Raw genomic sequence first — 25,989 nt, 5'->3', positions numbered from 1 at the left:
AACGATCGATTTCGGCTGGGAGGGGGAGGGAATCGGATCGTCGCAGTTTGGGTTTTTTAAATATCGTGTAAATCGTGTAAATCATGTAAATCGAAAACCGGCACACTAAAACATCCCTAAAACCCACCCCGAACCTTTAAAATAAATCCCCCACCCTCCCGAACCCCCCCAAAATGCCTTAAATTACCTGGGGTCCAGTGGGGGGGGAGGGCGGGAAAACCGGCACACTAAAACAAACCTAAAACCCACCCCGACCCTTTAAAATAAATCCCCCACCCTCCCGAACCCCCCCAAAATGCCTTAAATTACCTGGGGTCCAGAGGAAGGGTCCCGGTGTGATCTTTTACTCTCGGACCTCGGACCTCCATGCGTTGTAGAAACAAAATGGCGCCGGCGCTACCTTTGGCCTGTCATATGACAGGCCGGCGCCATTTTGTTTTTTTGTCCCCCGACGTCAGGAGCGTAGGAGATCGCTCCCGGACCCCCGCTGGACCCCCAGGGACTTTTGGCCAGCTTGGGGGAGCCTCCTGGCCCCCCCCAAGACTTGCCAAAAGTCCAGCGGGGGTCCGGAACGACCTCTTGCAGTCGAATCGTGTTGCCGAATGGCCGGCGCCATTTTGCGCAAAATGGCGCCGGCCGTACGGCAATACGAATCGACTGCAGGAGGTCGTTCTGGACCCCCGCTGGACTTTTGGCAAGTCTTGTGGGGGTCAGGAGGCCCCTCCAAGCTGGCCAAAAGTCCCTGGGGGTCCAGCGGGAGTCCGGGAGCGATCTCCTACCGCGAATCGTTTTTCCGTACAGAAAAACGATTCGACTGCAGGAGGTCGTTCCGGACCCCCGCTGGACTTTTGGCAAGTCTTGTGGGGGTCAGGAGGCCCCCCCAAGCTGGCCAAAAGTCCCTGGGGGTCCAGCGGGGGTCCGGGAGCGATCTCCTACGCTCCTGACGTCGGGGGACAAAAAAACAAAATGGCGCCGGCCTGTCATATGACAGGTCAAAGGTAGCGCCGGCGCCATTTTGTTTCTACAACGCACGGAGGTCCGAGGTCCAAGAGTAAAAGATCACACCGGGACCCTTCCTCTGGACCCCAGGTAATTTAAGGCATTTTGGGGGGGTTCGGGAGGGTGGGGGATTTATTTTAAAGGGTCGGGGTGGGTTTTAGGGTTGTTTTAGTGTGCCGGTTTTCCCGCCCTCCCCCTTCCCCTCCCCCTTCCCCCGAGTTACGATTTTTTGACGATAAATCGGGGGAATTGTTATTGTATCACGGCTCTAATGATTTTTTATGATTTAAAATATATCGGACGATATTTTAAATCATCAAAAAACGATTCACATCCCTACTAGATTTAGGCATTCATTTGCCTAGATTTAGGTGCCTAAAGTCAGCCTAAGTTCCTAACTCCACCCCCATAACTGGCCACTTTTTAGGCTCCTAGTTAAAATAAACAAGAATCAAGGTAGATGGTGCTAACATGATTCTATGAGACTGTTTTGTGGTCCAAGTTTCAACACCAAAAGATAAATGGACATTTTCATTTCAGTTTCCTTTTCATCGCCTGAAGCAATCTTTGAGCAAAACATTAACTAATGTCGGGTCATCTATTTGGGACACTTTACCATCTTGGACTGAGTTTGCAGTATTTTGGAGCGTTGAGCTTTAACTTCAGACTGCTATGTTATTTTAACTTTTACTTGCAGACAAAAAAATATATTGCTGTTTTGGGTAAATGAGAAGACCAGTGGTGATCAATTGTGAGACCCCCCACGTCTAGCTTGCTGACACTCATTAAATATCGCTGTTGACTCTGAATTAATGTGTGATTTGTTTGGTGGGTTTGGTCTTCCTTGTCTCTTTATTCTGTCTTTTTTTTTAATGAAATTGATGTAAATTATTGAAAAAAATGTAAACATTTTGACATTACTCTTCCAGCAAATGTCTTAATTTAATCAAGTCAATTTGTTAATAATGATATCTCCTTTGCAATTACTCACATTATAGTCCTTCTTCCAACTCCTAAATTTAACTTAAGCTTCTTCCCACTGTGTAATGGGTAGAATTTAGTCCCAGTTCCTCAACAGAATGAAGAAGTCCCAGTTCTTATACCTCTCCTGTAGACTTGATAAATATCTTAGATCTCCTTCTAGAAGCACCAAGGGGCATTCTCCTTCCAAGTATAGGACACTAGGATCAATAGAAAAAGTACTCTTAAATAATACTTTCAGCTCCTTCATTCTAGATATAGATGCAAATCCATTCCTGCTGGATGGTACAAATAATCCTCAGGCTCTTTCCAGATGAAAGACACCTCTTCATATAGGGTCCTGGTACCAAGGGCACTCAGTCCAGAAAAAAACAAAATAAGAACAAACCAACAAGAGACAGGAAGGAGGTAAAACCTCCTCCTTTGTTAAAATGAGAACAAATAGTCACAGGAGAAACAACTCAAAATTTCCTCTGCATCAGGTCACCACCATCCATCAACTGGAGGCAAAATAGTAAGCAGCGGAATCTTCCTTACCTCCTGGTCTAACCCTGCACAGGAACTCCCCAAAATCCTCTGGCAAGGCTATCAGGGTTCCCACAGAAAGTGTTTCGAAAATGTGGTTCAAAAAGAGTAAAATAAGCAAAAATAGGTCAGACAGGCTGACCAACAAAAGGGCAACGCAGAAGGCTATATCAAAAAGTTAAGTAAAAAATCTCCAACTAAGATTCAACCTAAAATCCAAAACTAAATTCCAACTAAGAATCCATACCCTAAGATAGTGGAAAGGATTTAGAAAAGGCTCAAGCACACACCATTTCCTTCTCCCAAATCTAATCCCACAACCACTAATAACTCTTCTCCCGTACCTCCTTTGGTAAGGAAAACCAAAGGTTCCTTACACGTTCATACTGGGAACTCTCTCTAAATATGCAAATATCATGGCAGGACCCAGGAAACCTGGCCACCATATCCATCACCAGCATTTGGTGGCCACGAAACCCAGCTTCTAGTCCAGGGCAGTCGACATGGCTCAGTATAAGGCTACAAATGTCACTTCTCTAAGGGGCGGATTTTAAAACGAGCGCGAATAGCCTACTTTTGTTTGCGCTCCAGGCGCAAACAAAAGTACGCTGGATTTTAGTAGATACGCGCGGAGCCGCGCGTATCCGCTAAAATCCTGGATCGGCGCGCGCAAGGCTATCGATTTCGTATAGCCGGCGCGCGCCGAGCCGCGCAGCCTACCCCCGTTCCCTCCAAGGCCGCTCCGAAATCGGAGCGGCCTCGGAGGGAACTTTCCTTTGCCCTCCCCTCACCTTCCCCTCCCTTCCCCTACCTAACCCACCCGCCCGGCCCTGTCTAAACCCCCCCCTTACCTTTGTCGGGGGATTTACGCCTCCCAGAGGGAGGCATAAATCCCCGCGCGTCAGCGGGCCTCCTGCGCGCCGGGACGCGACCTGGGGGCGGGTCCGGAGGGCGCGGCCACGCCCCCGGGCCCGCCCCCGGAATGCTCCCGACACGCCCCGAAAACGCCGCGCGGTTCAGGCCCGCCCCCGACACGCCCCCTCCGAAAACCCCGGGACTTACGCGAGTCCCGGGGCTCTGCGCGCGCCGGTAGGCCTATGTAAAATAGGCTTCCCGGCGCGCAGGGCCCTGCTCGCGTAAATCCGCCCGGTTTTGGGCGGATTTACGCGAGCAGGGCTCTGAAAATCCGCCCCTTAATGAATGATTGAGCAACGAAAGGGCTGTGATTCCAGTCTACTTCTGCTGTGCAGATGCTAATCCTTCTTCATTGTGCTGCTCATTTTTAAGGCAGGCATCACACCTTTCTAGAGGTTTGTATCTTTGTAACATAGATTTATTTGTAAGCGTGTTCCAATCATTTGCTCATGTTCCTTTTTTTTGTTTGTTTGTTTTTGTTGGCAATGGTTCCTGTTGCAAATCTTGTTGGTAGCTAAGTCTGATAATACCTAATCGTCCGTGAAAATGCAAGAGAATTTTCAAAGGGAAGCTCCCATGGAGTTTCTTTTTGAAAATTCTGCAGTGGGCTGTGGTACAGGGTATTCTTTACCCCACATACTTTGCAGGTGTAAAGAACACATGGAGAATTTAAAATGAAATCCATACAATGACTTTTCTGGGACTGCTCTATCTCTGTCCCTGGTGTTTCCCTTTTTTCCAGCACTGGGGGAAAGGCAATTATCCAATGCCCTTGGAAATTCCTTTAAAAATCGCCTACGTATATAGTATTAGTCATGATTCCCTGTGGTTCATCACCATGTCCAAGCTCATGCTTTTGCATGGATAGACACTTTGCTGATCAGTGCAAGTTGACCATTTTTTGATATAAGGTAGTGTTTAACTTGGGGAATTAAGGGTTTAAAGCCTCAGGACTGATTTTTGGTTTTGCTTAGCCCACATTTCAAGTTTGTCTCCTCCATAGATGCTTATATATTCAGCTGAGGTAGGTTTGTGGGCAGAGTTAAGGGCATCAATAAAGTATCTATGGTTTTGTCTTCTCCTATGCAACATAAATAACTTTTTTTCAAGTCATAGCAATCATTTTTTTGGCTCATATATCTGACAATTGATATTTAGCAAAAGCCCTAATCTTTACGATTATTTGCCCTCTTATGGATAAAAATAATTCTCACAGGACAAGCAGGATGGTAGTCCTCACATATTGGTGACATCAGTGGATGGAGCCCTGTTACGGAAAACATTTCTGTCAAAGTTTCTATAAAGCTTTGACTGACATTGGCACCCTGAGTGCACTGAGCATGCTCAGCCTGCAATTATCCCTGTGACCACAGGTGTCTCCCCTCAGTCTTCTTTTTTCCGCTCTGCAGTAAGCATAGCGGTTAGGAGCTCTGTGAGAAATTCTCACAATTTTTCCTTACGGAAACACTTAAACGTTTACTTCACAAACATTTTTGCTCTGCACAGGTCTCCCTTCACATACATTTAATCGACGCTTGGTGAGTACTATGCCCTGTTTTTCGGTCGGTTCAAGTCACCTCACTATGTTTTCCCCGGCCTACCAACCGAATTGCGGCCTTCCCTCTCCCTATGTTTTCACAGATAGCCCCACATAGCCTGCGAGTGTCCTATGACCCTCTGCCTGATTATTAGCGCTAGTAGGATAGGGACTTCCACAGTTACCGTTGCCACCAGGGCCTCTGTCAAATTCATGCCTCCATCAATTACCTCGGTACCTTCATGCAGTCGATGCCCCCATTCCTACCGTCGGTACCCCCATCCAGGCCATCCTGCCTTCTTTGATGCTATCGATACCCCTCCCTCCGCGGTCCATTGATGCCATCGATCCCCACATCGATTCTTTCAGTGCCATCAATGTTTTCATCCATGGCGCTGATTTTTCCATCAATGTCATCGATGCCCGGGTGGATGCCATCGATGCACACCTTGGTGTGGTCGGTGCTATCGATGCCCGGGTCGATGCCATCAATGCCATCGTCGATTCCATCGATGCCCAGCTCAATGCCATCGATGCCCGGGTCGGTTCCATCGATGCTGTCGATGCCTGGGTTGATGCCATCGATGCTCCTGTCGATGCCCGGGTCGATGTCATCGATTCCCATGTCGGTGCCGTCGATGCCATCGATGCCCATGTCGGTGCCATCGATGCCCATGTCGGTGCCATCAATTCCATCAATGCCCATGTCGATGCCATCGACGCCCGTGGCCATGCCATTGATGCCATCGGCACCTGTCTCCAACCATCGATGCCGTCGATGCCCACGTTTCCATCAGTGTCCTCATCGCTCCTATCGATGCAGCCATCAATGCCAGAATCAAATTCCCGATGCCATCGATGTCTATTCGATTCTTCGATGCCACATCATTTCCATCGATACCTACGCTGATGCTGTCGGTGCCTCCATCACTGTTATCATTGCTCTGCCTGGACCATCGATGTTTTTTCATCTATATTTTTGACGATACCCTCGAGGCTGCTTCTATGCCGCCATCGATACCGTCAATACTGACATAGCACGTACACGCAATGCCTTCACCTAAACACAGTGCTCCATGCTTTGGGTTCTTAACTAAAGCCCCGTATCAGCCTATGACACTACATAGTGCCAGGAGCAGTGCAGGCATGCTGACAAGCCGTCATCATTCACCATCCAAGACAGCGAGGGCATCCACCTCAGTGATGGGGAAAGACCGGGCTGAGCACTGCGGCACTCATTGTCACCGGCATGGTGACCGTCCGCCACCGACACCATCTAAGACATCGGTGCTATCTTACTCGGTGCTAGAGAATGCCCAGGCCGAGCAACATCGCTACTGCCACCGCCACTGTTCCACACAGTGCTGGCAGTCCTTGGTGCTGCAGAATGACCGGACTGAGTTCCAAGGAATTCTGCACTGGTGTCACGATACATCAAGCCGCTGCAAAGAGGGCTGGGTTCATAATGGCTCCCCTGTACCCGAGGCATTCCCCACCGAAACCGGTGCGAGGTTCTGACCCTCCACAAATTACTGTGGTAGCGCCAAACAAGCTCAGCCTGTCTCCTCTGTACCTGCGCTACCATACCAGGATACAGAGTTGAGTCGGACGTTTACATCCTTCAGGCTGTCCCTCAATGCCTCCTGAAATCCACGGAGCCATCGATCTTCACTGTCTCATCCTTCTGTGATCCACACCGAATGGTAAGTACTCTAATCCCGCTTCAGCGACAATCCCATTGAGACCTGGTCTCTAAATCGGGCCACATGGTCGTCTTGTCTTCCAAGAACCATATTAGTGTCACATATCGCTATTGCCAGCTATATCGGACACAATACCAAGAGAACCTCTCTACCAATCATTTGGGATTGCATCAGGACATACTCCCGTTGTCAGCAATGGGACGCTGTACTGATTAATACTCTGGCTTCTGGTTCCTAATTAAGGACTGAAATCCCAGATGCATTCGCTGATCTGCTAGACACAAGATCCAGCAAACACTGCCTCAATTGCAAATCCACCTTGAGGCCTGGCGACAGGTCTCGATGTTTTCTTGTACAGCACACAGAAATGCGGGTAAGACTTTTACCGCTCACGCTCCCGTGGGAGATTACATGATATCCAGATTACATCAGCCCCGCCAGTTGGAAACTTCCTGGTCTCTCAACTTGCCGGATATCACAGCGGCCACCCCACTTGGTACCAGGGTACAGTCCCCCGGACGCTACAAAGCGCAGGGGGGGGGGAAGTTTTAATCTCACTATTCTTTCTTTCAACAGAAAGTAGTTTTTCTCTGCCCATCCTGGACCTCAGAAATATCAACTTTCTTCAGAAGGGACAGGTAAAATGGTGTCTCTCGTCACCATACTTCCATACCGCAATAAGTAGGTTGCCTCTCTCCTCTAATCTTTCTATGTGCTTCATGGTGAGTCAACAATATTACAATCCCAAGCTCTGCCGCTTGCTCCAGCTTCAGCAGCTTGGGTATTTCATTAAATCACTAGCAGTGACTGCTGTTTCTCTACGGAGTAAAACATCATTCACACTTTTCCTTGCATGGACAGCTGCATAACAACATGCAATCCAATCAAGGAGCTCTATCTTCTTCACGACTCACTATAAATCTACTACTTGGGATTGCTGTTAACTACCATAAATCCCATATAGAACACTTCTGGACACCACAGTCACAACAAACTTCCCGTCCATCAACCGCGCAGACATTCTGACAAATTCCTATATATCTCTGCGTACATACAACATAACGTCAGCCCTTCAGTTCTTTCATTGCTGGGCCACGGGATTTTTTCACCATGCACTTTACTCATAGGTCCAGATTTGCTATGAGTAAGATTCAGTGAAATTTCAAATATCAGTGGATCTAAGCTGTTCAACCGCTTTTGTCCCTGATCCATATTGCAGATCTAGTACCCAATCCTCGGCTGGTCCTGCTCATGCTCGCAGAGTTTGAACTAACATCTTCTCAACCCAATATGCGTCTATTCCGCTCCATGCAGAGTTTCACATCAACTTCCTGGAGCTTCGAGCCATGAGTTATACCTTTATGCCTTACAATACTGCCTCTGCAACAAACCTTTGTGCATACAGACAGATAGCATAGTGACAATGTGGTTTTCCAACACACAAGCACGCACAACCTCTTAGCTGCTCTGCTAGGAAGCTGCGCAGCTCTACCCTTGGCCCTTACTCACTCCATGCATCCCCGGGCCACTTATCTAACAGACGTACTGAACGCACTAGCAGACTTTTATATAGGTTTCCATCCTCTCGGATGGTCTCAGACTACATGTGTAGCGAGAAAAATCTTCTAGCGCTGAGTTCAACCGACCTTGGCCTCTGCGTCTGAATTGAATCATACGGTGGACAGATTCAACTCCCTACACATGTCTCGAATGCATTCCCATGGACGCCTTTGCTGCAACAAAGGCCTCTTATATGTGTCTCTTTCGATGCCTCTCATAGCCAGCACTCTTATTATGCTGCACCAGACAGGGTTCACTGTTTCTCAGACCCACGTCCTGGCCGAGACCAGTATGCTTTCCCATACTTCCCTATTAACCCAAGTACACTTTCGAACTGCTCTACAAGCACTTATATTCACTAGCACAGACTATTGTAACACACTCTTCCTTGGATTAAGAACATAAGAACATAAGAAATTGCCATGCTGGGACAGACCAAGGGTCCATCAAGCCCAGCATCCTGTTTCCAACAGAGGCCAAAAACCAGGCCACAAGAACCTGGCAATTACCCAAACACTAAGAAGAACCCATGCTACTGATGCAATTAATAGCAGTGGCTATTCCCTAAGTATAATTGATTAATAGCCATTAATGGACTTCTCCTCCAAGAACTTATCCAAACCTTTTTTGAACCCAGCTACACTAACTGCACTAACTACCTTCTCTGGCAACAAATTCCAGAGCTTTATTGTGCGTTGAGTGAAAAATAATTTTCTCCGATTAGTCTTAAATGTGTTACTTGCTAATTTCATGGAATGCCCCCTAGTCCTTCTATTATTCGAAAGTGTAAATAACTGAGTCACATCTACTCGTTCAAGACCTCTCATGATCTTAAAGACCTCTATCATATCCCCCCTCAGCCGTCTCTTCTCCAAGCTGAACAGCCCTAACCTCTTCAGCCTTTCCTCATAGGGGAGCTGTTCCATCCCCTTTATCATTTATCCCCTATCTTTTCTTAGCTGCCTATCGTTACCCCCTCTCCCAGTTTTGACCTCCCTGTTAAAATGCAATTTCCAAACTTAACCGTTTACTGTGAACCGACATGATGTCCACGACGAATGCCGGTATATAAAAATGTTTAAATAAAATGAAATAAATAAATAAATAAATAAATCATTTTGATTGCCCTTCTCTGTACCTTCTCCATCGCAACTATATCTTTTTTGAGATGCGGCGACCAGAATTGTACACAGTATTCAAGGTGCGGTCTCACCATGGAGCGATACAGAGGCATTATGACATTTTCCGTTCTATTAACCATTCCCTTCCTAATAATTCCTAACATTCTATTTGCTTTTTTAACTGCTGCAGCACACTGAGCCGATGATTTTAAAGTATTATCCACTATGATGCCTAGATCTTTTTCCTGGGTGGTAGCTCCTAACATGGAACCTAACATCGTGTAACTACAGCAAGGGTTATTTTTCCCTATGTGCAACACCTTGCACTTGTCCACATTAAATTTCATCTGCCATTTAGATGCCCAATCTTCCAGTCTTGCAAGGTCCTCCTGTAATGTATCACAGTCTGCCTGTGATTTAACTACTCTGAATAATTTTGTATCATCCGCAAATTTGATAACCTCACTCGTCGTATTCCTTTCCAGATCATTTATATATATATTGAAAAGCACCGGTCCCTTGAGGTACTCCACTGTTTACCCTTTTCCACTGAGAATATTGACCATTTAATCCTACTCTCTGTTTCCTGTCTTTTAACCAATTTGTAATCCATGAAAGGACATCGCCTCCTATCCCATGACTTTTTAGTTTTCGTAGAAGCCTCTCATGAGGGACTTTGTCAAACGCCTTCTGAAAATCCAAATACACTACATCTACCGGTTCACCTTTATCCACATGTTTATTAACCCCTTCAAAAAAATGAAGCAGATTTGTTAGGCAAGACTTCCCTTGGGTAAATCCATGTTGACTGTGTCCCATTAAATCATGTCTTTCTATATGCTCTACAATTTTGATCTTGAAAATAGTTTCCACTATTTTTCCCAGCACTGAAGTCAGGCTCACTGGTCTATAATTACCCGGATCACCCCTGGAGCCTTTTTTAAATATTGGGGTTACATTGGCCACCCTCCAGTCTTCAGGTACAATGGATGATTTTAATGATAGGTTACAAATTTTAACTAATAGATCAGAAATTTCATTTTTGAGTTCCTTCAGAACCCTAGGATGCATACCATCCGGTCCAGGTGATTTGCTACTCTTTAGTTTGTCAATCTGGCCTACTATATCTTCCAGGTTCACAGTGATTTTGTTCAGTTCGTCTGAGTCATCACCCCTGAAAACCATCTCCGGAACTGGTATCTCCCCAACATCCTCATTAGTAAACACGGAGGCAAAGAATTCATTTAGTCTTTCTGCAATGGCCTTATCTTCCCTAAGAGCCCCTTTAACCCCTCTGTCATCTAATTGTCCAACCGACTCCCTCACAGGTTTCTTGCTTTGGATATATTTTAAAAAGTTTTTATTATGAGTTTTTGCCTCTATGGCCAACTTCATTTCAAATTCTCTCTTCGCCTGTCTTATCAATGTTTTACACTTACCTTGACAATGCTTATGTTTTATCCTATTTTCTTCAGATGGATCCTTCTTCCAATTTTTGAAGGATTTTTTTTGGCTAAAATAGCCTCTTTCACCTCTCCTTTTAACCATGACGGTAATCGTTTTGCCTTCCTTCCACCTTTCTTAATGCGCGGAATACATATGGACTGCGCCTCTAGGATTGTATCTTTAAACAATGTCCAAGCCTGTTGAACACTTTTAACCTTTGCAGCTGCACCTTTCAGTTTTTTTCTAACTATTTTCCTCATTTTATCAAAGTTTCCCTTTTTAAAATTTAGTGTTAGAGCTGCAGATTTACTTATTGTCCCCCTTCCAGTTATTAGTTTAAATGTGATCATGTTATGATCACTGTTGCCAAGTGGCCCCACCACCGTTACTTCTTTCACCAAATCTTGCGTTCCACTAAGAATTAAATCTAAAATAGCTCCCTCTCTTGTAGGTTCCTGAACCAATTGCTCCATGAAGCAGTCATTTATTACATCCAGGAACTTTATGTCTCTAGCAAGTCCTGATGTTACATTTACCCAGTCAATATTACCATATACAATATACCATATACAACACTAAGACCACTCCAAATCTTACAGAAATCTGCAGCCAGAATTCTAACTGGAAAAAGCAGAAGGGATCACATCACTCAAACACTTGCCGAATTACACTGGCTGCCAATCGAACAAAGAGTACAATTTAAAACACTATGCACAATCCACAAGCTAATCAATGAAGAAAATACTGATTGGTTAAACACTGCATTACGACTACATGTTCCCCAAAGAAATCTCAGATCAGTAAATAAAGCTCTACTGACCATACCTTCTGTAAAGACAGCTAAACTGATACAAGTAAGGGAGAGAGCACTATCATTAGCCGGCCCAATATTATGGAACTCAATGCCACCCAAAATAAGATTAATGAGAAATCTAAAACTCTTCAAAAAAAAGTTTAAAAACATGGCTTTTCAAAAAAGCTTTTCAAAGTGAGAATGGGGAATAGGTAGTACTAAGAAACAAGAAAAGGACTTATACACACAGGCAAAAAAGTCACCAGAGAACATATGTGCGTTCTTTTTATTTTTATCATACTTAAGTATTAAGTTAAAGAATTACAGTATATCGCATATATGGATAGTCCATAAATGGAATTTCAATACACATTACATATAGCATATAAATTATTTGAATCATGTATCTGAACAATTTCGGCACCTACTAGTTAAATTACAATCTATTTCGAATTTATTCATGTGCCTATTTGTAAACCTTTGTGATGGTATATCACCGAAAGACGGTATAGAAAAGTTTTTAAATAAATAAATAGATCTATCACACCAGTAACCAATTCGCCTTCTCACAGGTCAGTCTCATATCATGGACTCACTGATGTTCTCAGGTACTGGTAGCATCACAAAAACCTTCCACACATAAATCTTACCATTCAAAATGGCATGATTTACCACATGGCGCATACAAAAGGGTATTACCCCCTTTTTTTCTACACCACTCTTTTCTCTTACTCCCTCGGATTCTGCTCCCCAGACATCCTCCACATGGGTACGCCTCGGTTCCAAATGGCGTACCACTTGGGAGTGGGGATACCCGATTAATGGTTCAACCCCTTCTGAGTCAGCTTACCATGGGTTATCCACTGATTAAGCCGCCTCTATTTTTACTGGTTACAGAATGAGATCTATATTTAGTGCTTACAAGACTCATACGTTCCCCGTTCGAGCCTTTCCATTCCTCTCACTTAACAGTCTGGCATGGGAAATTCTTTCCCTCAAAGTCATCACTTCTGCCAACAGGGTCAGTGAGTTCCACACCTTGTTACATACTCACCCGACCATGCGTTCCTCCATGACTGAGTGGTCTTACGTATTCAACTTCATATCCTTCTTAAGGTAGACGCAGCATCTCACCTTACTCAGAATATACTCTGCCCACTTTTTCCCAACACCTCTCTCTCACCAGGGTGAGATAGAATGCACTTGCAGTCTATCTAGATCACACTACATTCCATAGGAATTACACCTAACTCTTTCCTTCTGTCGCAAAAGCCAAGCTGCGAGTTCCAGTGGGCAAACAGACCTTTTCCTCCTAATTGACGGTCTGTATCTCTTTTTCCTACCAACAAGCAGGCATTTCATACAACACCATGTGTAACCACACTCTGTTAGGGCAGTACCAGCCTCAATAGCTCACCTTCGGCCAGCACTGCTTGTACATATTTGTAAGGCTGCAACCTGGAGCGCTCTCCATACCTTTGCAGCCCATTATTGCTTAGGTAAGACTGGCCAGAATGCTTCCATGTTTGGCCAGTCTGTCTACTCATCTTCTTTTCCGTTTAACTACCCAACATCCTTCCACAACCCGTTAAGGGTTTCAGGATGCCCTCCTTACCAAATTCCACCCCCGTCATTGCACCTTTTGCAAGTCTTTGGGTGCATTTGGTGCACTCTCGGGCATCCTCAGCTCGGTACTCACCCATATGTCAGGACTACCATCCTGCTTGTCCTGTGAGAAGGCAAATGTTGCTTACCTGTAACAGGTGCTCTCACAGGACAGCAGGATGTTAGTCCTCACGAAATCCACCCACCATCCCGCGGTGTTGGGTTCGTTACATTTTATTATTTTAGTTTCGCTTGTGCTTTTTGCTATAACACGAGACTGAGGGGAGACATCTGTGGTCACAGGGATAATTGCAGGCTGAGCATGCTCAGTGCACTCAGTGTGCCAATGTCAGTCAAAGCTTTATAGAAACTTTGACAGAAACATTTTCCGTCCACTGACGTCACCCATATGTGAGGACTAACATCCTGCTGTCCTGTGAGAACACCTGTTACAGGTAAGCAACATTTGCTTTCTGATGAATGGAGCCATCCACTCTTTCTTCCCTGCTCCTTTTGGACATCTTCATGCAATCCAGTCAGTAAAAATGAGACAGCAGGCCACCTACCCCAGTGATGGCTGCCTGCACACGTCTCAGGAATCACACTCAGTAGTACTTTGGAATCCTTCCTGCAATCCATAAATCCAAATTATTATTGCCCAACAGTTTCCAGAGGAAAACAAGAATGATATTCTTATTATTCCCCATTGGGCATCTTGATATATAGAGACACAAAGATGTAAAGGGGCATTACTCCAGCTGTAAAGAAAGTCTGAAATTTCCTTGAAAGAAACAGGAAATGCCTGCATTCCTACTTTGGGTATCAGTCCATGAATTTCTTTACTGAAACATCTGGTTCTGTTTCCATTTATGGAATGGGTACTGTACACAGCGCTCCTTTCCCCCTTTGCTTTCTCATTTGCCCTTCTTCTGCTCTTTGCTCTTTCTCTCCCTTTTGCTATCTCTGATTCCCCTCTGCCCTTTTGCTCTTGTACATCCTCCTTGATTCACTCCCTGCAGCAATCACAGTTAAAAATACCACAGTACTGTATGGGTGAAATCCATTAGCTGCTGCTCAGATGCTACTGCCGTCACCTCCTCCCATGGTCTATTAGATTGTGCCTTCCGACTGAGGACTAACGGATATCCCTCACTGCTGCTCACGCAGTGCCACTGACACCTTGTCTGCAGGACGTACACAGAGCTGGATGGGATGCATGGATTCCATGGTGAAGTGCCAGAAAACCTGGGAACTCTTGGAGAGCCAGAGGAGTCTCTTGGCTCAGAGACTAGGTCATACCTGAAGTGCTCCCAGACGTGGCTGCCAGTGAGCAGCTCATGCTGGAGCCCATCTTAAGCTAGGACTCACTGCTAGAAGACCATTGGCCTAAGGAACCGAACCAAGAGGTGGTAATGATTAGCTAAGTTTATCTTTAGCTCCACAAGAGTACTCACATGGCTAACTCCTCTTTATGATGGTAATTTTATAACAGTGTACCTAGGGCTAAAGTCTGCATGTGGAAAGTACATGTAGACTTTAGCCAGGATTCTTTCAAAGCAGCCGTGTACGCATCAGTCCGCTTTGAAAGTTAGTGTGTGCAGTGTAACATAGCACAGAATATGTGTGTTAGCAGGTGTAAATATGTGTGAGTACATTAACATGCTTACTTTCAGAAATCTAAAGTATGCACACAAATGTTATCCCCTCTCCTGGCCCCCACAACACCTCTTTCCAGGGCATGTAAAAGTATGAATCTACTTTTACACGCACAATTCCTGGGGACATTTTCTATGTGTTTTATGCCCATGAACACTTGAAAATCAGGCCCTATATACTGCCATTACATTATTTTAGGTACAAACTTAGAGGGAGATTTACTAAGCCACAGTTTCTTCCTCAGAGTAAACAATACAGTGGGATTCACTTACCTGCAATGCTCAGTCCCACAGGACAAAGGTGTGTCTGGGGTCATCTGGCGCCATTTTGGCATGAATTGAAGCAGGAGGCCTATGGGGTTTCTTCTGCCACTGTTGGATGACCAGGGAGATAATGTAAGATTTTTAGAGTGTCAGAGGAGGTGGGAGACAAGATCCGGGGACTCCGAATTTTTTGAATAAGGGGGTGGGGCATGGTGCAGGGGCTAGCACCAGGGCTAATTTAGTTATATTTTTTTTACACTTTTGCTACCTAAGGGTGTGGTGGGAGGGCTGGGTTCATTCAGTCCCTTTTAATAAAGACCCTGGGAGCATTGGATCGCACATTAGCATTCAGATGCTCCCAGGAATTAGTTACACATTTTGAGGTATTGCTAACTTTCCATGAAATAACATGGCTTGCCAATTTGACTTCAAGCAACATTATTTATTTACTTTTTTAATGAGCAGATTTGCATGTTTTTTCATGCAAATCATCTCATTTAAATAGATGCATTGTAGAGGGATTGTAGGGTGAGAGATAATATGTGGAATTTGAAATCCCACACATCATCTGTGAGGTAACACCTTACCATGTCTTCATAAATGACTCCCTTAGATTAAGCCCGCTGGGGAAAGGGAAATAACTACTTTACTGAAATTTAATTCACCTTGAGCTACCAATTAAAAGGGGTAAGATATGTAAATAAAGAAAAGAAAAATATATTCAATTTGTTACTTATGAATTTAAAATTGGGATTTCAGGAAACGAGCAGAAACACAAAATATGTATTCAGGAAGGTTAACATCTGTCTCCTGCTCATTGGGCCTGGGTTGAGTTTAACTGGAGCCCCAATGTATATATGGACTTATTGTCCAGCCTTTTACAAGGAAGCTGGAAAAATAACACTCAGAATACAGTTATATGGAGGCTAGAAAGCCAGAACTAGGTCATTTAGAGTAGATGCTGATAGCTTGGAGTCATCTGGTAACTTAAAATTCTGGAAAAATATCAAATGTTTCAGGTGGAATAAGTTAAGTCAGTTTTATCTAAAACTGAAACAAATCTCAGCTGAAAAATGTTGCATTGATACGAAGGGATATCAGTAGCAGAATACTCAGTGAATTCATGCTAACATTGCCTTCTATTTGCTACGCATGAAAATGATAGCAGAGATAGATTAATCTTGTTATTTCAAACTTGTGACAGTGTTCTTATTGCACATTTATTTTCCTAGTCTTTCACGCAACCTAAGGCAACCCCAGGGAAGCAGCAAACCATTTTAAGCCAGCTTGCAGCCTTATAGAAAGTGCTATATATTCCTACAGTGACATCTAGTGATATTATTGCATCATTTTCCCAATACTTAAAAATGCAAATTCACCATAATGTATTAAAAGTCACAGAATTCTTTAAAAATTATATACATGTGGCACAATGAGTCTGAGTTCCAGTTACATTTCCAGAATAATCTTTTTAGTGTGTAACACTTTTAAGGGCCTGGCTACTTGCAGTTAAATAGGTGTATAAGGAACCTGGCTAAAGATAAAGGACCACACCACCCAACAATCCAAAAATCTGAGAAAACAAAAGGGTAGGTGTGAAATAAAAGCATCTCAATATAAAAAAGTATATAATACATTCATAATAACAATATTCAATCCTTTAATATAACCCGAATTATATAAATTTAAATTTAAGTCCTCTGGAGATAGGGAAACATTTACAGTACCTGAATGTAATCTGCTTTGAAAGTGCCTGAAAAGCAGAATATAAATAAAAATAATAAATAAATAAATAATGGACAATGAATCATTATACAAGTGCATAGATACAGCTTCATCTAATATAAGCAAATTAGTATACAATAAAAAATTGTACAAAATCAAAGATATATCAAGCACATGACAACATAAGACAGTCATACAGACATGACATACATATATTTCATATATTCAAAAAATGTTACAAATATAAAACAAACCATGTACCAGTCCCCCACCTCACACCCAACATATCTTTAAAAACTCCATTTAAAAACATAAAACATCCAACCGAAACCAAAAAGGAACTATCTACCACTTTACTCCAAATAGCACGCTTAATTCACACCCCAGAGACACTAAAAGGCATAACACTTCACTAAAAACAGTGCACTTAGTCCATAGAATCTCAATGGCACTTCTCAATGATAATGCAATAATAATAATAATGTGGACGTGCAAGGTGTTGCATATAGGGAATAATAACCCTTGCTGTAGTTATACGATGTTAGGTTCCATATTAGGAACTACCACCCAGGAAAAAGATCTAGGCACCATAGTGGATAATACTTTAAAATCGTCAGCTCAGTGAGCTGCAGCAGTCAAAAAAGCAAACAGAATGTTAGGAATTATTAGGAAGGGAATGGTTAATAAAATGGAAAATGTCATAATGCCTCTGTATCACTCCATGGTGAGACCGCACCTTGAATACTGTGTACAATTCTGGTCACCGCATCTCAAAAAAGATATAGTTGCAATGGAGAAAATACAGAGAAGGGCAACCAAAATGATAAAGGGGATGGAACAGCTCCCCTATGAGGAAAGGCTGAAGAGGTTAGGCCTGTTCAGCTTGGAGAAGAGACGGCTGAGAGGGGATATGATAGAGGTCTTTAAGATCATGAGAGGTCTTGAACGAATAGATGTGAATCGGTTATTTGCACTTTTGGATAATAGAAGGACTAGGGTGCATTCCATGAAGTTAGCAAGTAGCACATTTAAGACTAATCGGAGAAAATTCTTTTTCACTCATTGCACAATAATGCTCTGGAATTTGTTGCCAGAGGATGTGGTTAGTGCAGTTAGTGTAGCTGGGTTCCAAAAAGGTTTGGATAAGTTCTTGGAGGAGAAGTTCATTAACTGCTATTAATCAAGTTTACTTAAGGAATAGCCACTGCTATTAATTGCATCAGTAGCATGGGATCTTCTTGGTGTTTGAGTAATTGCCAGGTTCTTGTGGCCTGGTTTGGTCTTTGTTGGAAACAGGATGCTGGGCTTGATGGACCCTTGGTCTGACCCAGCATGGCAATTTCTTATGTTTTTATGTTCTTAAGCAAACTTCTAAGCTGCTCTAACGTCTCGTATAAGAAAAGCCTGCACTGCCGAGGATTTAATAGGTTCAGCTTCCAGCATAACACAGATATGTAAAGCATCCACCGATGTAATTTTATACACCAACCCCGACACGGGTCCGTGTGTCGCCTCTCCCTTGAAGCTGCTTCAGGGGAACTAGAAAAAATAACAAACGCACTAAAAGAAAAATCAAACTCAATGACAATCCTCAGATACTACCTTTATTTCAACCTGCCCTCACTTACCATCTACATAACCAAGAGCAATCACAACAGATCTATAACCCGTCTAAGGCATCTGTGCAAAGAAACAAAATAAATATATTAACATCACTACTTTAAAACAAATGCTAACAAAACCTAAGAACAGAATCCAAAACTTACCAAGAAAAGGACACAGTGCAAACCTGAAGCAGACAACCAGCAGCTCTCCTGCAAATACTTAACGAGATGCTGGATTATACAAGATCCTCCTCCCTCACTTATTTCAAACCTGATCAGTTTATTCACTTGTATAATTTGTGTAATTCTGTTTATATTAAAGGATTGAATATTGCTATTTTGATTGTGTTATATTTTTTGATATTGAGATGCTTTGGTTTTACACTTACCCTATTGTTTTTTCAGTTGACTATGGCCCGGATTTTAAAAGCTGTTCGCTCGAAGGAGGGCTAACGCGCGCCAGGCCTATTTTAAAAAGTGTCCCAGGGCACGCGATCCCCCAGCACATTTGCCACTGTGCTGGGGGATCGCGTGCCAGCCATCCAACTGAATGAATGGAAGGGTGTGCTCTTCTTCTTAGTTATTTAGGAAAACGTAAAATTTACATGAGAGATATTTTGGCTTCAGCTCATATGATGTAACTCTCAAGAGTCAACCTGGCATGCTTTTTGGAAGCTGTGGAAGCATGTGCTGCACAGAAGGTGCACAAGGGTGTCAGATATGTAACCCATGGGCCTATTTTGTAAAATTGAGCATCCACTTTCCTAACCTGTGGACAGCCGACCTCTCCTGGGCACCCACTGCCAAAGCGGTGCTAGGGGCATGCAATCAACCCTAGCGCCTCCTTGACAGCACAATCCCTAATTTAAAATTTGCATGGCATCCCCAGGAGAGGTGCCTGGGAGCACGGTAAGAAAGCGGGCGCTCGACACTGAGCAACCGCTTTCGGCACACATTTATTGCATCAGCCCCTTTGTGTAGCACACATAATGCACATAGCACCTCCTCCTTTGAGATCTTCCAGCCTCTGTCCTATCCCCAGCTTGAGTGATTCGGGGAGAGCATGCACTGAGCACCAGCTGTGACTCCTCTGAGAGCTGAGACGGCAGCAGCAGTGCAGGCTGTCCGCACCACATTGACTTCTCCCTTCTCCTGCACTTATATATTGAGGGCACTGGCTCATTCTGTCGAGTTCACGTGCGTCTCTGCCCCCTCCCTTCCTTCATTTTAAAACTTTGGAAGACAGACTGGTGGGGCTTTCAGTGCTTTTCTAGCTCTTCTTTTGACTTTATGAGACTTCCTTATGTCCTCCCTGCCATTCCATGGAGGATGGGGTGCCATATATTTTTGTTAATGTAGGTATGCCTTGGGCTTCAAACGCTGTTATAGCACAGCCCTTTAAAGAATATATATGCCCCCTCCCCCAAGTTTAGTTAACATAGTAAATGACAGAAGACAAAACCCAAATGGTCCGAGTCCGCCGAGCAAATTATTATTATTCTTTGTTTTTTAGGGTAGTAACTACCGCTCCATGCAAGTTACCTCTTTTCTTCATTTCCGTCCTTTAGCTACTAGGGATCCTCTGAACTTCATTACCATTCTTGTCTTCTCTACTGCTTTTGGGAGGGTAATGCATGCATCCACCATGCATGAAGAAATATTTCCTAACATAGCTCCTTAGTCTATCCCATCAGAGTTTCAAATCATGACCCCTAGTTCTAGATTGCTTTCCATCAGAAACGTTTTGATTCTTGTGCATCATTAATAGGAATGTAAAGGTCTTTTGCATTAGGCGATTCATAAATATAATAAAATGTAAATGTAATAATGAAATGTATCGTATTTCCCCTATCTCTCCTTTCTTCCAGGGTTTATGTATTCAGGTCCTTCAGGCTCATCTCAGACAACGTTTGATGCAGGCCCCTCACCATTTTGTTTCCCTTTCTCTGGATCAGTTCCATCCTGTCTCTATCCCTTTTGAGATTCAGTCTCTCTCATGTAGGTATATATGCATGAGAGAAACAGCAATTGATTGATTCAATTAAAGGAAACATGATTGCACTAGTAGTTAACAAGCTGTGTGATTTTAATACATTCAAGAGAATAACAAGAACTGATCTCTCTGTGAACCTTTTTTAGCTTCTCATGAGCTTCATTGAAAAATGAATATTTATAAGTGTATAGTGTATTTATATTTTTTGTCATCGATCACAAAGGGACAATTTTTTCTATTCACCGCACTGTTAATGGACGTAAAGTCTAACATTAGACCATCATAATAGGCATCATAGTAAGGTATGATTATACCATTTGATACTCAGCCTTATATTTAATCATCGGTCAAAACACCAAAAATTTTTTTTAGTCTTTTTTATACGTGATCAGAACGAGTTATATAACTTTTTGAAATAAACTTATCTGTGTATCGTGATTACGAAACTTCTTCTTATCCTGTGAATCTTAAATCCAACTCGCCAGCTCAGATGCCCGAAATGTTATTAGCGATATGTTCAATCATCATATCGCTAAACGTGCCCGACATCGCACAATGTTTCGGACTAGTGTTCAGTCCTTCTTCACTAGTCCGAAACATTGTGCGATGTCGGGCACGTTTAGCGATATGATGATTGAACATATCGCTAATAACATTTCGGGCATCTGAGCTGGCGAGTTGGATTTAAGATTCACAGGATAAGAAGAAGTTTCGTAATCACGATACACAGATAAGTTTATTTCAAAAAGTTATATAACTCGTTCTGATCACGTATAAAAAAGACTAAAAAAAATTTTTGGTGTTTTGACCGATGATTAAATATAAGGCTGAGTATCAAATGGTATAATCATACCTTACTATGATGCCTATTATGATGGTCTAATGTTAGACTTTACGTCCATTAACAGTGCGGTGAATAGAAAAAATTGTCCCTTTGTGATCGATGATTTGTAAACTGGGACTGGTTTTTCATTTGGTGATCGACAAGTTGCACTGAGTAGTTTATTAGTGTTTATATTTTTTGTAACATTGTTTCCCATTAATTTGTTTAAAGATTTAAATTTTGTAATAAAATTGTTTTTTAATATTTTAGCATTGTCTTTAGTGCTCTATATGGATCCCTGACCTGGTGTTAATGTCGCTTGCAACTAATCAGCTCTTGAACCTGTTGCCACTCCAAAAAAAAGGGTCACACCTGTAAACTGTTGCAATACCGCCATGGGACAAGCCCGCGAGCAGCCTCTCACCTTACCTGCCAGCCGGATGCCGGCTTTATTTGCTCCCTGTGGCGTGAAGCGTTGCTGATGCCACTGGCTGCCGTGCGGACTGAAGAACCACTGTGTGTTGTGTCGTGTTGGCAGGCCGTCAACGCCGACGCTTCCTGCTCTTCGTGGCACAAGCTGCCGATGCTCTCTTCTGATCTTTGCAGCCCACGCCACATCTGCTGCCTTGCCATCCAGTGTGTCTGGAAATGCCTCCGACATGCTGCTCCTGTACTTGGTGGCTGCTTCTCCCGTTGTTCTCCATAGGCGAGTTACACGCACCTCTGCCTGCAATTTAAAGGGCCTGTGGCGAGAAAAGCCTCATGACCATCTTTGATGACATCATCACCTCGTCAGACCTACAGCCCTATAAAAGGACTTCCCTGTCAGTCCAGCGGGCCTTCACAAGGAGTTGGGTGCTCTTGGAGTGTTATAATTAGTGAGGTTTGGGTGGACCCTTGGACACTGTGGCAACTGACCGCACCCACGGGAGGAAGTCCTGTGAGGGGCCACAGGTCAGGCTCAGCTCAGGACACACAAACACAGAGATTGATCTTTTATTAGACAATGTGATGAAGCCACCAGAGGTGGCAGTAGTGAGCAGCAGAAGTAGCCTGGCTGGGCTAGTATCCCTCAGGCGCTGGAACAGCGACTCCTCCGGTAGCAGTGCTGTAGTGGGAAGAGCTGAGAATAATGAGTACAGTGGAATATGCACAAAGCCCCAGTATGGAGAACCCCAGGATAGGGAGAGCAGGCCCTCGAGGAGCCCTGAGAGCTGAGAGGCTTGAAGGTAATGTACTCACACAGCGATTCCACGTAGGGGATGACACTAGGGCTGGAACGGAGGCAGGCCCTCGAGGAGCGAGTACCTGGTTCCAGGGAACAGATCTGAGGTGAAGATGGTAGTACTCACTGGTGTTGAAGATAGCGAATCCTTCCAGGCAGAAGAGAAGGTAGGGGCAGGCAGCAAGTCAGGGAACATGGGCCCTCGAGGAGCGAGTACCGGTTTCCTGATAGTGACCTGAAAAGCAAGTGAGGCCCCCGAGGAGCGGGTACCCCGTTAGCGTTAAGAGTCCAATGGAGTGGCAGAGTAGCTGGGTACAGAGAGCGAATCCCATCCGTAAGATCACCCTTTGCTAACTCAAAGGCTATCAAACATCATAAGCTTTAAATATCCAGGCAGCGTGAAATAATCACAGGGGGGCGCCCCTGAGGTTCGCACCAAGTAGGAAATAAGAATGAAGGCCGCGTGGCGCGCACGCTTTAAGGTACCAGCGGAGCATGGCGGGAGGTAGTGCCCAAGCCGGTCCGGGGACGCTGGAGAGGATGGCAGGCAGATGCCGTGGCAGCCAGGCGTCCATCCATAGTGAGAGGAGGTGCAAGAAAAGAAAGGTAGGCGGAGCGAAGCCGTCGGGAAAGGACGGTTGCAACATGGAGTTCCTGTTCCAGCCTCTCGCTCCAGGAGTTCTTCTTCTTCCAGTCTTGCTTTTCAAGTCCTGTATGTTCTCTGTTCTTCATGAGAGCTCCTCGATGTTCTTTGTTCCACATTCCTGGTCTCTTGACGTTCTCTGTGTCTTCAGCTTGTTCCGGTGTCTTGATGTTCCAGTCTTGCCTTATCCTGCATCTTCATCCTGATGTACCAGTCTTATTCTCCATTTCATCTTCCAGTTCATCTCCTTATCCTGCTTTCAGGCCTTCTTCTCATCCATTCCTCCAAGCATGCCACCGTTGTGGTCCGCGACCAGCTCACGGGTTGTCTAGGGTACCTCATGGCACAATGCATGCCTTCAAGTCTGCTGATCAAGCCTCTACAAGGTCCTTGCTTTTAACGCTGGGGTCCTGTCCCTGGGTCTGAGTTCCTGAATCATTGAATCCTGTTCCTGAATCCTTGAATTCTGTTCTTGGTCTTCGGAGGGCCTTGTTCCAGTGTCTGTCCATGTTCAAGAGTAAAGCCCAGAGTCTGCTCCGCATTCTGTGTTGTCAGCAACCAGCCCACAAGCTGTGTAGGGCATGCTGCAGCGCAGGGCATTATCCACACCTGGACTTGAACCAGTATCTGAGTCTTCATCCCATCTATGTCTCCAGTACCTTCATCATGACCTCATTCCTGAGTCATCTTCTGTCCTTGACCTCCGTCTGTCCTGATGCAGTAGCTGTTCTCAAGCGGCAGGTCCGAAAGGGCTATCAAGTGGCCAGAGGACTACTCCTGAGACCAGCATTGCATTGTTGGGTCTCATTCCTGTGCATGCAGGTTCAGCAGAGTCCCTAATGCTTCTTGTCTCTAGGCGCTTCTCGTCTCCAAGCGCTGCTCATCACCACATGTTCCAGAACCTCTAAACTTTGGACCAGCCTGTGCCTGGATACGCTCACCTCCCACAGGGCATACCTTGGAGTCTCACCCTGGGGTTGTGCCGTGGCCCGAAGGCTCACTATCTCATGCAAGCGACCACACTCACTTGCATTCACAACATAAATGGCGGCCTCACCCATGACCGCCCTTGTTTTAGATGCATATTTTTGCTCCTAAACCTCTTACTTATACATATATATAAGAGTTTATAAACTGGCATGTATTCACAGACATGCTGTTTTAAACATGTAAATTCTAATTTTATGAGTGCAACTTTTTGAAAATTCACCTTTAATTGAGAACATAAGCAGAAACACAACAGCAAAATGTGTGTCTGTGTCTGAGCCACTGGTTGGCAGTCTGGTTATCTCAGCACTTGACGACTGGTTCAAGAGCTGATTAGTGGGCAAGAGCCTTTAACACTAGGTCAGGAATCCAGGATATATATATATATATATATATAGCAATCAAAAAACTATTGGCAATATCGTCTCTACCAGTGCTATGAAAAACATATATCAAAAAACCCCCTTACATTAACAAATGTATGGGAAACAACTAGCACTTATGTAAATTCAAAAAATATTTCAAAATGATTTATTACTGATAAAGAATCATTACTTTATTTAATAAGTTAATCACCTATCATCATTACACACATTGAATTTTCACATGTCACAAAAAGTACATACACATTAAAATTAACATAGAGTCCTCTAAAGTATATCCCTCAGTGCTCACCTACTTCTTACCTCGATCTTACCCTAAACGGACCTTGTACAGCCTAATCCCATTGATGTTAACTTAGGTCTTTGTTGATGAATACACCTCTTACATCAAAAACCTCATGTATAAATCTTAAATAATAACCATATATGTATGATCTTTGGAAACATATATGGTTATTATTTAAGATTTATACATGAGGTTTTTGATGTAAGAGGTGTATTCATCAACAAAGACCTAAGTTAACATCAATGGGATTAGGCTGTACAAGGTCCGTTTAGGGTAAGATCGAGGTAAGAAGTAGGTGAGCACTGAGGGATATACTTTAGAGGACTCTATGTTAATTTTAATGTGTATGTACTTTTTGTGACATGTGAAAATTCAATGTGTGTAATGATGATAGGTGATTAACTTATTAAATAAAGTAATGATTCTTTATCAGTAATAAATCATTTTGAAATATTTTTTGAATTTACATAAGTGCTAGTTGTTTCCCATACATTTGTTAATGTAAGGGGGTTTTTTGATATATATATATATATATATATATATATATATATATATATATATGTAAAACACAAAATACCTCCATGTAGAGCATTATTGACTGCTAAAATATAAAAAAAATAATTTTATTACAAAATGTAAATCTTTAAACAAGTTAATAAGAAAACAATGATACAAAAAATATAAACACACTTTATACTTATAAATACTTATTTTTCAATGAAGATCATGAGGAGCTAAGAAAACGTCCACAGAGAAATCAGTTCTTGTAATTCTTTTGAATGTGACAAAATCAAACAGCTTGTTAACAACTAATGCAATCATGTTTCCTTTAATTGAATCAATCAATTGCAGTCTCTAGCCCCAGCTGAGGAAGAGTGGCACAAACCTCCTCAGTAACAAAAACCAAGCCAAAATCTTCTAATGGACAAAACTCTCCTCTGGAGAGAGCGCTGCCACTGTAGCCCCTTTCTCCTTAGATGAGTGCCTACAGGTTTTCAGTTGCCTGGGCTCCGTATGTGGAGGATGGTCATCTACAAGAAGCTCCAGGTCTCCCCTCCAGCCAAAATTCCTCAACTCAATAAAAGCTGTCAACCAATGTCTCTGTTTAACCCCAGGGTAGCCTTACACTGGCAGGCAGTGCCTGGCAGTGATTTCCCACAACTAACATTTCACCTAGTGAGGGGGATAGGCCTCACTTACGCAAAGAAACTAAACT

At 43.6% G+C, this 25,989-nt stretch overlaps 1 protein-coding gene and 1 long non-coding RNA gene across 10 annotated transcripts in view; one reads left to right on the top strand and one right to left on the bottom strand.

Annotated features, from left to right (window-relative positions):
- The window catches only part of KIF6 (kinesin family member 6), an 811,696-nt gene that overhangs the window by 732,561 nt on the left and 53,146 nt on the right, over positions 1-25,989 (top strand). The window lies entirely within an intron of this gene.
- LOC115086708 overlaps positions 1-25,989 on the bottom strand; it is a 56,355-nt gene that overhangs the window by 24,995 nt on the left and 5,371 nt on the right. For 2 of the 8 annotated variants that reach the window (XR_003855310.1, XR_003855317.1), the window contains exons 2-5: positions 16,832-16,857; positions 15,114-15,212; positions 13,752-13,813; positions 1,991-2,180 (exon numbers count right to left, since the gene is read on the bottom strand). This is a non-coding gene — a long non-coding RNA (uncharacterized LOC115086708). Of the gene's footprint in view, positions 1-1,990; positions 2,181-12,502; positions 12,540-13,751; positions 13,814-14,484; positions 14,573-15,113; positions 15,213-16,831; positions 16,858-25,989 lie in introns of those variants that run through there. The other 6 variants (XR_003855312.1, XR_003855311.1, XR_003855314.1 and 3 more) reach the window with 6 other exon arrangements.

The sequence above is a fragment of the Rhinatrema bivittatum genome, chromosome 3 (assembly GCF_901001135.1).
Source record: "Rhinatrema bivittatum chromosome 3, aRhiBiv1.1, whole genome shotgun sequence".
NCBI lineage: Eukaryota > Metazoa > Chordata > Amphibia > Gymnophiona > Rhinatrematidae > Rhinatrema > Rhinatrema bivittatum.
The sequence above is the reverse complement of the archived record's forward strand: the minus strand, read 5'-3'. Positions and strand labels throughout refer to the sequence as shown.